This window comes from Nannospalax galili, unplaced genomic scaffold (assembly GCF_000622305.1).
Source record: "Nannospalax galili isolate Female #2095 unplaced genomic scaffold, S.galili_v1.0 scaffold100, whole genome shotgun sequence".
Classification (NCBI taxonomy): domain Eukaryota; kingdom Metazoa; phylum Chordata; class Mammalia; order Rodentia; family Spalacidae; genus Nannospalax; species Nannospalax galili.
Window position 1 is genome coordinate 9406513 of NW_008352891.1, and position 14566 is coordinate 9421078.

The 14566-nt window shown below is 43.3% G+C and overlaps 1 pseudogene; it reads left to right on the top strand.

Annotated features, from left to right (window-relative positions):
- The first annotated feature begins 13189 nt into the window (after positions 1-13189).
- Positions 13190-13775, top strand: LOC103747641 (annotated as a pseudogene).
- Positions 13776-14566: the final 791 nt, after the last annotated feature.

A 14566-nucleotide genomic window follows, 5' to 3' on the forward strand; every position in this document is an offset into this window, starting at 1 on the left:
CAACCAAGGAAGTGAAAAGAAAACCCACAAAGTGGGAGAAAATCTTCATTAGAGACACATTTTTCTAAACCAGACATCAATTGCTCAGGAAACACAAGGTCAAATCAACAAATGGGACCTCTTTAAACTGTAAAATTTCTTTACATCAAAAGAAGCAACCAAGGAAGTGAAAAGAAAACCCAGAGTGGGAGAAAGTCTTCACCAGCAATACACCTGACAGAGATTTAACATCCATAATATATAACGAACTCAGAAAACAAAGAATCAATAAAGGAAGTAAACCAACTAAATGATGGGCTAAGGAGCTGAACATAAAGCTCTCAAAAGAAGGAATAAAGATGGCTAAGAAGGATCTTAAAAGGTGTTTGACATCATTAGTAGTTAGGGAAATGCAAATCAAAAACCACTTTAAGGTTTCATCGTACCCCAGTCAGCCTGGCTAAGAACAAGAGAACAAATGATACCAAATGTTGGAGAGGATGTGGGTGTTATTTTCCTCCCCTGGAGCCAGCCAGAGGGGGACACAGCGTCCTTGACAATTTGGGGGTGAAAGGCATGGAGTCAGACACAGACACCAGGAGTCGGGTGAAAGCAAGCAGAGGGTGAGCTGCTGCAGACTTGTTTATTCTGGGAAGCATTTGGGGTTATAGGGGGTTGGTTAGCCAATCATGGTTTCTCACACCATCCTACGATATCCAATGGCAATCTGTCTCCAGGCAGATCATCTGCCTGACTGCACTGGGCCATCAGTTACTCGGAAGCCCTTTCCCCATTCCTTATGGCAGGCAGCCTGAGCTAGGCCTGATTCTTTGTTATACCATACATATCCTCCTTTTTTGTTTTAAATAAATGTGACCCTGGGAGGCATGATTCTTTGCCATACCCTTGTTGACTGCAGGCCTCAGGGGATCACCTCAAGCAGTGGTGCCTGTCTTAGTTTGCCTTAACTATTGAGGTCTTACCAGTCATTGACTACCCACTATCCTGGTGAAAAGACCAGAGAAGTTTGGCTTGTCATGAAGGAGGCATGGGGTGGGGGGCGGTTTCAGCAACGTAGCTGGGCTGGCATCTAGTGGCAACAGGAAGGGTGTATTGGAGAGAGGCTGAGGAAACTGCGAGGGCTAGAGAAAAAGAAAGCACACTTCATGGATGAGAGATAGCTGACAATATGTTATGCATCGGTTCCCTGGGAGTTCGTAGCTGGTAGGTGGCTCCCTGTAACATCTTGGTTCTCTGTGTCAATCCTAGCATCAACGGCAGGGCAAATGTTGCAGGAGAGCCTGTTCAAAGTATGGGGAGTCAACAACAGACTCCCGTGCTGCCTTTTGGATGAAAGCCAAATCAATAAGAGGGGTGGGGATCCAGGGCCTCGAAGCTGCATCCTACCCCACATTAACAGGAAATGTGGTGGGGGGGGTGCTGGGGGGACGGTGGCCTTTGCCGTGTTTGGAGACGAATCAACAGCAGTGTGGGTTTGACTGGGATGGTGTAGATGGAGTTCGCCCCAGGAGTAGATGGGGGGAGGGGCAGGGGGTCCTGTATCATCAATAGGCCAATCCTCATCCTCATTGGAATCGTCACTGGGAATGACAGGGACGAGGCTTGTAAGGCCAGTCTGGGGTCCTCTTCATAACTCTCATTATGTTGGGAGATGACTTCCTCCTTGGAAGAGCCCTTGAGACTGGCAATTATGGCCAGAAGGATAGGAAAAAAATGGAGCAGAAGGAATATGCCCCTCATGGCCCTCACACTTCCTTGCAAGGATGAGAACACGAGACCAAATAGTTGAGTCCCAGATGTTCCCTGGGCTAATCCAGGGGGCCAAGATGAGGGTCTCATCCCAAAAGCCATTAAGGTCTTCCATTTTCACATTAAAACCATGCTTCAGAGTAATGCTTTGAGGGCCTGTAATTGTGGTGCCTTCTGATGAGGTGGGAGATTTCCCATTATGGGAAAATGGTGTTTAAACAGTCATAAACTGAAAGGTTGGGCCTAAGGGGGAGGGAAAGGAGGGGTCTTCTTATCAGGGAATGGTGGAGAAGTGAAGTACTAGACTTCTATGATGATTAAGCAGATCAGGATGCCAATGGTCGGGGCCCACTGAGACATACAGACAAAATGTTCAGAACCCGAGTGTCTGGTGCTTAGTGGGGAACTTCTGTGGGTCATTACACCATGGCCGTATGCCCGTACAGTGTCTCCAGAAAGGCTCAGCCAATGGCCTTGCCTCAGTTCCAAAGTCTGGGGGGTCAGACCCTCATATGATTTCGCCAGGATGAACCAAAGGTGGGGAGGGGCCAACACAGGCTTCAGGACCAGGAGGCGAGGTGTGCCTTCCTAGAGGGAGAGGGAGATGGACACAGGAAAGGGGAAGAGGAGGGGGCTGCCTGCTCACCCTTGAGAAGCTGTCAGCACACAAAACAGAAAGGGGACTAGTCACAGGTAACCAGCCTGGTGGCGCCTTGCCGACTCAGAAGGGCAGGGTCCTTGTTCGGGCGCCAGTTGTTACTGGGGGACACAGGGTCTTTGCCAGTATGGGGGTGAAAGGCACGGAGTCAGACACAGACACCAGGAGTTGGGTGAAAGCAAGCAGAGGGCAAGCTGCTGCAGACTCATTTATTCTGGGAAGCGTTTTGGGCTGTCACGTATGTGGAAGCCCTTTCCCCATTCCTTATGACAGGAGGCCTGAGCTGGGCCTGGTTCTTTGTTATGCCATACATGGGGAAAGGGGAACACGCATCCATTGCTGGTGGGACTGCAAACTTATTTAACTCCTATGGAAAGCAGTGTGGAGAACCCTTAAAAAACTAAAAATGAACCTACCATTTGACCCAGTAGTACCACTCCTTGGCATATACCCCAAGAACTCATCCTATTGCAGAAACACTTGTACATCCACATTTGTTGCTGCTCTTTTCTCAATAGCTAAGAAATGGAAGCAAACTAAGTGTCCCTCAACTGATGAGTGGATAATGAAGATGTGGTACTTTTATATGATGGAGTTCTACTCAGCAGTAAAGAAAGATGCTATCATGAAATTTGCAGGTAAATGGATGGAACTAAAAACTGTTATACTAAGTGAAGTAACACAGACTCAGAAAATCAAATGACATATGTTCTCCCTCATATGTGGATCCTAGCACCAAATCCTTATAAGTGAGTTATGTATACAGACATGTCTAGAGAAACCAGAATAATGAAAAGGAACCAGGGAGGTAAAGGAAAAGAAAGAACCAGAGTGTGTTACTAAGGGAGATATGGATAAAAATAGGGTCATTTAAATGGGCGGGGGAGGGTTATACAAGGAACCTTGGGGATAAAGGGAAAGAAGGAGCTCAAGAGAGGTGGGACCATAAGAGAAGTGTACTATTAAGGAAAAATGTGAAATATGGGGGAGCTTTAAATGGGGAAACCATGGTGGAAGGGTTTGACAATGAGAGAGCTAAATAATGCCTAGCTAGTTTTAAAAAACCAGAGGGAACCATATTAATCCAACAACCTACTGACGAATTATACATGCAACTAGTTCAAGGAATAAAGTATATGTCCAGTCAAGGTTTATCTGAGAATGGTTTTTACTCAAGCTTTATCCACATTGCACATGGTAATTAAAAGTCCCAGACAGGTGGAATTAACCTTCTTGGAAGTTTAACAGATATTCTTTGAGGCCTATACTAATCTGGTCAGAGAGACTTAAAGGAAAGTTTTTGCTCTTTGCCCTCCAAGGTGAACTAAGTTCCAAGTGACTATGGAGCATTTCTCAAAATGTCCTGTAACTGTGGTGACTCATCTGTCCTCTTGTTCAGGGAGGCCATGGAGACCCCACCACATGGACTTGAACCAGTGTCTAGTCTACAAAGAGGAGGGTCAACACAGAGGAAACATTTCCTCCATGCTTCCAAGTGAAGCCAGTTCCAGTCAAGCAGGACCTTTGACTGATCTTCACATAGATGGAACTGGTAAAAGAAAGGAGCCAGGGGCTCCTTCCAAGCCCATGTGACTCCTGAGGATCGGATCATCAAATGACCTTAAGAGTAAAATAAATTGGTATATCTGGGCCAACTGTATGGTCTTAAACACTCAAAATGAAAGTATAGACAAAGATTAAAGTGATCAGTTTAATTTTTAAAGAGACCATGTGTAGCTAAAGTCTCCATAACAAGAAACAATGCCAGACAGGAGAGGAGATACCATCCTTTGAGTTATTGACCAGGGTGGCCCAAGAGACTCCCAGAGAGTAACCCAGCATAGAACTGGGAAAATGAACAGCAGACCCAATCTTATCTAAAGGAATATTGGCAACTGATTGCTGCTAGATGAGGAAGAGCTGATCTTCCTAAAACAAGGGACTCCAGATAGGCTGACTAGACTCAGTGGATGGAGTTGGTCTGGTGAACGGCTGGGGGCACTGACAACACAGTGGACAGTAACAGGAATGACAGAGTCTATGGGCTCCAGTGTGTGTGGGGTGCCATTTAGGATGCAGGTATAAAGATAAGTAAGATTGTTTGGGATGATCTGCATGGAACACACACACACACACACACACACACAAAATAATAAATAAATAAGTGAATGAATCAAAGAACAGATTTTGCCACCCCTAGAATAATAAATCGTTGCTAAGACTATGAAGTATTCATGCTGGACACAGGGTTGCACATTTATAATCATTGTTACTTGGGAGGTTGAGAAGGAAGAATTCTTTAAGTCTAGGGGTTCAATGGGCAGCCTAACTGTTACACTAAGTGAAGTAACACAGACTCAGAAAAACAAATGATGTATATTCTCCCTCATATGTGGATCCTAGCACCAAAGCCTTATATGTGAATGTGCAGCCTGATGTAACTGCAGGACCAGGAAAATGGAAGAGAACAGGAAGGTAAAGGGAAAAAAGAAACCTGAGAGAGAAAAATAGGAGGAGGCAGGTATTACCAAAAGGGGAAAGGGTAAAATGGGGGTATTTAAATGGGAGGTGGAGAGGGAGGGTTATACAAGGACCTAAGTGGGTAAAGGAGAAGGAGCTCAAGAGAGGGGTGGACCATAGGAGACAGGTATTATCAAGGGTGAAATGGGGAAAATGGGAGCACTTTAGCTGGGGAGGGAGGAGCGAGGGTTAGACAGGGAGAAAGAGGAAGGATAATGCTTAGCTGGTGTGAAAATTCAGAGGGAAACATATTAGTTCAAAAACCTACTGAAAAATTACACATACAATGTATTTACATGAGTCCTGTAGCAAGAAACAGTGCCATGCAGGATTTTGTTTCTTAATTCACTCAATCAGTCTGTGTCTTTTGATCGGAAAGTTGAAGCCATTCGTGTTTAAAGTTACTATTGAAAGATGTGTATTGGTTACTGTCGTTTTATTTTCTGTTTGTGTTCTTGGTCCTATTTTGTGCTTCCATAATTATAACTTCATTGTTTACATTACGTATCCTCTTGGGTGTGGTCTGTCCTTTCTGTAGTTCCTCATGTTACTTCCAGTATTCTCTGTAGAGCTCGTTTAGTAGACATGAATTCTTTTAGTCTATTTATATAATGGGAGTGTTTCCTTTCTCCTTCACCAATGAAATACAGTTTTGCTTGGAAAAGTATTCTAAGCTGGCATCTATGGTCATTTAGAACCTGAAATACAGTAGTCTCTTCTGACTTTTAAAGTTTGCATGGAAAAGCCAGCTATAATTCTGATGGCTTTTCCTTTATGTGTAATGTTCTTTATCTCATGCAGCTTTCTTTGTTCTGTATATTTAGTGTTTTTACTATGATATGTCATGGGGATTTCTGTTCTGGTCCTGTGCATTGGTTGTTCTGAGTGATTCTTTTCTACTATTGGGTATGTCTTTACTTAATTTAAGAAGGTTTTCTTCTGTAATCCTGTTGAAGATCTTGCAATGCCATTGACTTGAGAGTCTTCTTTTCACTATGCCTATGATGTGTATTTTTTTTTCATGGTATCCCATATTCCCTGCATATTACATTCCTGTGTTTTCTACAATATTCTTTAATTGCATGGCATAATTCTCCAACCTTATCTTAAAGTCTTGGTTTTCCATTTGCTTCTTTCTTCTAGTAAGACTTTCTCCTGTCTTTTCTAATTGGCTTATTGAGTTTTTCAATTCCATCTTCTCATCTTTTGTTGGCTTTAATATTTTTTATCTCTGTCATGAATACACTTTTCAAATTGTAGATTCTTTGTCATTTTGTTCAGCCGTATATTTGTATTTCCTTGAGCTTCAGTCAGGAGTTTACTCTTTTCTTTTTTGAGTTTTTTGAGGTATTTGTTAGTGTCTTCTTTAAGTCTTTGAATTCTTTGATGATGTTTATGATTTTTTTTTAAAGTTCTGTGTCATTGGATTTCTCTGGGTGCTTTCCATTGAAGAATGTTTCTACAGGACTGGTAGGATTTGGAGGGAACATATTATATTGTTTTTTTTAATGTTAATTGTGTTTTGTGATTTCATCTGGACATATGGATTTCTTTTGTTGACTGTATGTCTGTCATGAAATTCTAGCCTGACTTTGTTGAGTGGCAGTTTGGTTGTATTTTTATTTTATTTTATTTTATTGTGGTTTGTTTGAGTTCTGATCAGGTATGAATAGTTAGCTGGTTTATGCTTCGGGTTATTACTTTGTATTAGAGGGACAGGGGTGATTCCAGGCTGTTCTGGTGTGTGAAGTGGGTAATCACAGCTACGATTATGAGCATGGAGACAGCAGTGGGACGAACTGCTTCTAGCTGGCTCTGAAGGCCCCTAACCAGTTCACCTTCTTGCCAGCTTACATAGCCCTATTCTTTCTTTAAAAAAAAGTATAGGATTATAGAGCATTCAGTTGTTCTTGTCTGAGGAATAGGGTGTTTATTACCTCAGTTCTACACTGTAGCAACACTCTTGTCCATCATGAATTGCTTTCTCTTGCTTTCATGATTACAATGGCTTTAGAAAGTTTGACTTTGCTCTAAGTTGCAATCTGTGCACTTACTCCATTTGAGTTTGTCGACCTTTTTTTGGTCTTTTTTTTTTTGAGACAGGGCCTCCCTGTAGCCTAGCTGTCCTGGAACTCACTATGTAGACCAGGCTGGCCTTGAACTCATAGAGATCCACCTGTCTCTGCCTCCCAAATGCTGGGATTAAAGGCGTGTACCACCATGCCTGGCTGTCGACCTTCTTATATCAAGTGTATCAAGTGGAAATTCTTAGTTTCTTTCTTTCTTCCTTTCCTTCCTTACCTTGCCCTTTCCCCCACTTACCCCTGCCCCCACTCATCCACTGAAATTACAACCCTAACTTAATTCAGGATTTTTTTTCAATATTAACACTTTAATTTGGATAAACTAAATTTCATACTTATAAACAAATTGGAAACCATTCCTTTCAACTACTTCTTCACCTGTTCAATAAAATGGTCCGTTATTTGCCTCCCTGTGCACCTTGACCATAGATTGCTCTGCTGATATTGCAATGTTTTCTTATGATATTTCACATTGGACAAACAAAAAGTTTTGCCCAATAATGCTTCTTATTCTAAGGAAACTGATAACTCTAAAAATTCACCTTCCATCGAGTTCAGCACATTTATCTGCCTTACTGTTCAAATGATCGTTGGATTCTAACATATTCCTATTAGACTTTGAAGCAAGATCATACAAAAGTGACCTAGGCAAACAAGTTCCTTATTCAGTTCGACTTACATTCTGGTGTGAAAGACTGATCATCTGGCAGTTGGGGCAAACTATACTAAGGAGCTTGCTCTGAAGAAGGAAGAGTGTCTGATTCTTTCACACTTTAACCTCTTAACTTTTATATTCTTTATTATCCTGCCTGCTCTTGAAGGCCATCTTATGTCTAGTTTCCTTTAAAATCTTCCTTAGTCTTTCCAATCTATGGATAACTTTTTGAGAATGAGAACTGAGAATGAGAATGACCCTCAGAAACCCTAAAGTTGGATTTCCTCATTCATTCTAGAATGTAACTAGGCCCAAAGGAGTGGACAAAGTTGCTGGACATCTCTAGCTGGTCAGGAGCAGAATGGCCTGCTGGGTTCCTCCACCTAAGTCCCCTTCCCTGTGTCTTTCATCTGAGTCTGAGCCTGGAGCAGCACATTGTGAGTCTACTGCTATTTCTTCATAGTATTCCTACCCTTTGTTGCTAATCATTGATTACGTGTACATCTCTTAGAGGTGCTAGAAGCTTCTGGAACCTAAGACAGCTCTCTTTTTACTAGTTTAACAGAGAACTCTGGTCTGGTGTTTGGCAGCTTTGGAAAGCTTTACATTTCTTTCAGTCATAGTATTTACCTAGAAAAATGATTTGCCCCTTTGAGGGGTTCAGTGATGAAGAGTCCCTGATACTCAATCCTGAGGACTGAAATCCAACACTTATGCAAGAAGCCTGGCTTCACCCAAATTCCCATAACTCCATCTTCAAGGGATCCAGTGCCCTCTTCTGGTCTCTGCACACAAAAGGGCACACATTTGCACACACAATTGTTCGTACACTCACAGAAACACACACACACGCACACACACAAATAAATATAGTAAATCTTAAAAATTGTTTTGAATTATCTGTCCTTTTGAGTCTCGGTTTCTTCATCTGGAAAAGAAAGGTAATACTGCAAGCTGGCATATTCTTCTTGTTTGTGAATGAGACCATGCAAGAGGCTCAGTGTTGAGGTCCTGGACATTCTGCACATGATCAGTGACATCAGGGGCTCTGTTGTTATCCTCAGATCGATCCCTTTGCTCACACACGTTCTCATATATGGAATGCCCTTTTCTCCCCTGTCCTGTCCTTTCATGGAACTCCCACTTACACATCTCAATCTTCCCCTTGTGATTAATTGTATTTTCCTTACTCTTGACATGTTTGTTGAAACGTTACTAATTCAGATGCTTTATTTTGTTTCATCTGTGCAAGCTTTCCACACCAAATCCTATTAATTTAAAGCTAGAAATGACAAATTATTCATCTTAGTATCACCTCAATGTCTACATAATTCTTTATACAACATAGGTGCTAAGTGCTTCTGTAAGAACACATTGTAACTCGTTAGTCAACCATCAAACATTCATGAGACACTCACACCAGTTTCTATACTATTGCTCGGCACAGAACTATTAACATAAAAAAGATCTTGGTGAATCATTTTAAATTAATGAATGGAGGAATTAATATTGAAATCAGACTGTTGGTTCAGTTTTGTAGCTATTAACCTCATGTCTTAGTCTGAAGGGAGTTGAAGGTTCAAGGTCAAAAAGGAATCTGATGTTGTGCTCCTGTCTCCTCTGTGAACAGAGACGCCAGGGATAGGAGCAGAGGTGTATCTCCACTACCTGTTTGGAAAGGGAAGAAACAATCCTGGAAGAAGATAGCCCTGTGTGGCTCATGCATTTTCTGCAAAATCAGAGGCTGATGACTGGGTCCCCCTGCCCCACCCCCAACCACAGTAGAGAGCCTGATTGCTATGCAGGTCTATTCAGAACATTTTATGAACACTAAATTGCTCTCTGCCTATAAATACTAAACCCTCTTGGGTGGAGCAAAACCCCATAAATGTCCCAAACCAACCAGGAAAATAAAAGGAAAGAGGAGCCCGCCTTTTAATGTCATCAAACACCTTCTTGCATTTCCTTCTGCCTTCTGACTCTGTTTTGTCTTCAACTTCCCTTATAGGCCAGTAAGGGGCTGGCTTTACGTTTTTGCTAAGTCCCTGTGTCTACTTTTCCAGCTCAGGCCAGCCATCTGCAGGATATAAGGAGAGAATCAGCTTGGTAGAGAATCCCCATTTAGACCCAAAAAATAAACAGGAAGGGGAGCAGCCTCATAGAAAGCAAATGCTGTCATCCGCTGAAGACGGCTCTGCTGAGGAGGGTTTCCACATCGCCTGTGCAAGCTCCATTCCTCTGTTCATCATACTTCCATTTTTTAATACATGAATACCCACTAATATCCATTAATACATAATATCCATTATGATGGGCATATACGCATATTTAAAACGTGATAACACACCATAAAATAACCCCAATGTATTACAATGTGCTATGCGTCATACGTTTCATTAAAATAGGGATAACAAAAAGCTAGCTACTAAAAATATCCTAGACTTCAGAATCTGTCCTATGAACTAGTGTTCTCTTCTGCCATAGGGTAGAGGTACTTCAGAGAAACCTCAATCCTTGCAACACCTGCAGCCAGAGGCCAACGCACCCCCTTTGTTCTGTTGATTTACAGGTGCTGAAGATGAAGGATACATTTCGGGACACATTTGGATACATTTCAAGACTTAGCTTGAGGAGGCTTTGTTTCAGAAAGCCTTTCTGGATTAGGTCTAGGTCAAATTCTTCCCCTGTGTAGATCTGCTGGGCTTCCTCAGAAAGCAGTGACAGGCACATTGCCAGGCTGGCCTTGGCCATCTTTTGTCTTTGAGTCCCTGTCATTTAGTTGAGACTCCATCCCCTATGGCTGAGATGAGGTCCTTGCAGCCTGAAGGAAGAGTCTTTGTCTGCTTTTGCTGGGAGCAGACAGGGAAGAACGGCTTCTTCACTGTGGAGAGCGCAAGAGCAGTAATGATGGGGCGCTGTTATAAAGACCAACTTGGACAGGATTCAATTCATACTGAAATGTTTATTAATTAGATGGCAACAATTGTTGCTTGGAAACTGGTGGGTTTTTTCTTGGTGGGTAGGACAATGGCGGTCATTTATTTTCCTTCTCTTGGTTTTGCAAGTCACTGGCAGTACTTGGCATTTCCTTTTATCAGTTTACTTTCCTAGCCCCATGAAATGTGGCTTTCAATGACAGGGGCCAACCACTTAGACAGAGATCATATATGAAAGGAAGACCTTCAAGGACAAGCACTCAGAGCTCCATGGAGACCCAGGGGCTGCTGGAGGGCAGAGGGCCTGCATGTGTGAAGGCTGACTGTGGCTTTCATCATGGGGAGTCAGCTGCTTGAAGTAGGTCACAGGCACAGCACCAGCCCGCCCTTACTTGAAGAAATGAAAGAGCAGGCTGTATAAGCAGTCACAGTCGTACAGGAGCCCTGGCCCCGTTTGTCAGATGCTAAAGTGCTTCGGGATGTTATTAATGGAGTGTTAGGATTTCATTCACAGAGAAAATGCAGACCAGCGCCAAACTTGAGGTTCAGAGAATGCACCCCAACCTTTCCAGGGAAGGGAAGATAGGGCCCCACATAAAGTGCTATAGTGGTAGAGGCTCATCGGCTAAATTCTTCTTTGGCTCAGTATTCTGCTCTCTTCAACACCACCTTTGTGATCTTGGCTTCATGCCTGTCGTCTCTTGATCGGCTGGTCTCCAGGGAGTCCTCCTAGGAGTGGGGTCTACCCTGGCTCTTGGGCGCCCCCCAGACAGCCTTTCAGAGTGACCTACACTCTTCTGTTTGTCAACCACTTGCTTCTTCTACAGCCCTTCTACCTAGTGCCCCGCTCCTCTTCTTCACCCCTGTTTCCCCCTTCTTCTGTCTCTTCTTATTCCTCCTAAGCCTGTTTGCTCTGCTCTGGGTCACTGACTCTTTCCCAGATTTGACAGTTGCCTTCTTTTTTGATGCAGGCATGGAGGACATCACTCGGAGCTACACCTGAGCAGTCTAGTCGGCGGAGACCAGGATGGAAGCCAGCACAGCCTATTCACGTGCCCCTGGCTCCATACCTGCAGCATGGAGCTTTTGGGAACAACATTTAACACTTTTCAGTCCAGTTTCTTGACACATTTAGAAAGTTACCTAGCTCTAGGTATTAGTGGGAATCCCAGAGGATGAGTCTTCTTTATAATAATACTCCCCTTGGATTCTTGGGGGAAGGGGACAGGCATTGGAGCATGACGATGAAATTATGATAAGGATTTTAGCAAGACTGTGAAGTAAAGCTGCATTGTATTCCTCAGAGAGGCAGCGAGGCATAACACACAGTGCAGGTGTTCTGGATACCTTTGGTGTCAGCTTGACACACCTGGGTTGAGGGAGCCTCAATTGGGGAATTACCTTCATTGGACTGGCCTGTAGCCATGTCTGTGGGGCATCTTCTTGATTGATGAGTGATGTGGGAGGGCCCAGCCCACTCTGGGAGGTGCCACCCCTGTTGCATAAGAAAGCAGGCTGAGCATGGGCCAGGGGAGCAAGCCAGTAAGCAGCATTCCTCCATGGCCTGTGCTCCAGCTCCTGCCTCCAGGTTCCTGCCCTGAGTTCCTACCTTGGGCTCCCTGATGAACTGTGACCCTGGAGATGTAAGCTGAATAAACCCTTTCCTCTCCAAGTTGGTAGTGGTCAGAGTATTTTGTCACAGCAATGAAGAGACAAACTACAACAGCAGGTTAAAGGTTAAAGTAATGGGCCTATATTTGAACATGAAGAATGGATCCTGAAGCGCTTTGAGCCTGAACTTCTTTCGCTAATATTTAATATTTTGTTTTTATTTTATGTGTAGGAGTGTTTTGCCTACATGTAGGTGGATGCACCCAGGTCATGCAGTGCTCACGGAGGTCAGAAGAGGGAGTTGGATTCCCTTGGAACTGGAGTTATGGACAGTTGTCAGATGCCATGTGGGTGCTGGGAATCGAACCCAGGTCCTTTGCAAAAGCAGCCAGTTCTCTTAACCACTGAGCCATCTCTCTAGCCCCAAGCCTGAACTTTTTAACTTTGAAATTTTGATGCTTGTATATTCTCCACAATGTTACAGCATAAAGCTATGCTGACAAGATGCCTGTTCTATTGCGGATGCTCAAAGAGGATGCCACCCCTCCCCCTCCCTTGCACCGGATAAGATTACATTTTCTGGAATATTCGTATGAGGATATCTTTGCTTATTTCATACTGGGCTTTGTTTGTTTGGCCTGCGCTTGAGACTTAAACTTTTTATTTCTTTTCTTTTTACCAGTCTTTTCTCCCTCAAACAAATACATCATTATGGGAGAGAAATGCTCAGTGTTTGAGTGATTAGTAATATAAAGTAAAAATAAAGTAATCCCAGGTGGATGGCTAGGCACCTGCATGAAACATGCACCCACACTTGATTACATGTTAGGTTTCAGTATCAAAGGCAGAGCCTGTGCCAGGCTCCCACTCTGACAGCCTTTGCAGCACATTGAGCTCCATAGAGACAGAGCTCAGGCAAGCGAGAGCTGGAGGGGCACTGCGTGACTCTGTGCCTCGCTGAGGAAAACAACTAAACATGGGCAAAAGAGAGCCTAAGAAGCCGAGAGGCAAAATGCCATCATATGCATCCTTTGTGCAAACGTGCCGGGAGGAGCACAAGAAGAAGCACCTGATACTTCTGTCAACTTCTCAGAGTTTTCCAAGAAGTGCTCAGTGAGGTGGAGCACTAAAGAAAAAGGAAAGTTTGAAGACATCGTAAAGGCTGACAAGGCTCGTTATGAGAGAGAAATGAAAACCTCTATCGCTCCTAAAGGGGAAACAAAAAAGAAGTTCAAAGATCCCAACGCACCCAAGAGGTCTCCTTTAGCTTTCTTCTTGTTCTGTTCTGAGTATCGCCCCGAAATCAAAGGAGAGCATCCGGGCTTATCTATTGGTGATGCTGCAAAGAAACCGGGAGAGATGGGACACAACACTGCTGCAGATGACAAGCAGCCGTTCGAGAAGAAGGCCGCCAGCCGAAGGAGAAATATGAAAAGGATACTGCTGCCTACAGAGCTAAAGGAAAACCTGATGCTGCAAAAAAGGGGGCTGTCAAGGCTGAAAAGAGCAAGAAAAAGAAGGAAGAGGAGGAAGATGAAGATGAAGAAGATGATGATGAATAAGAGTTTGTTCTAGCGCAGTTTTTTTTTCTTGTCTATAAAGCATTTAACCCCCGTATACAACTCAGTCCTTTTAAAGAAAAAAATTGAAATGTAGGGCTGTGTAAGATTTGTTTTTAAACTGTACAGTGTCTTTTTTTGTATAGTTAACACACCACCGAATGTGTCTTTAGATAGCCCTGTCCTGGTGTATTTTCAATAGCCACTAACCTTGCCTGGTACAGAATGGGGGCTGTAAATTGGCATGGAAATTTAAAGCAGGTTCTTGGTGCACAGCACAGATCAGTTACATATGGGGACGGTAGTTTTTTTTTTTTTTTATCTTTAGTTGTCTCTGATGCAACTTATGCAAAAATAATTGTCGTTCTGTTAACTGAATACCACTCTGTAATTGCAAAAAAAAATTGCAGCTGTTGTTGACATTCTGAATTCTTCTAAGTAAATAAAAATTTTTTAATTAAGAAAAGTGAAGAAGCATGTCCCCAGAGCACACAGAGAGCAAGACTCCCTACAAATGGGGAGGGGATTTGGAAACTGAAATTTGAGTCCCCCCAGATGGCTGGGTCTTTTAAGTGTTCTTGGTGCATCCCTCTCCCCTAATTTTGGATTGGTTAACTTAAAGAGAAGGCTGATAGACTTACACCTCCAAATGAAGACATCGCCAGGTCTGGTCTTGGTCTTATCTGAACTGGTCTGGACCAGTTAGCTGGAAAGAGGGAACTGCTGGCTACAGGGGTTGCCTCCAGATCTCTCAGATCAAGAAGAAGGCAGAAGTATTCCATCTTTGTTACTCA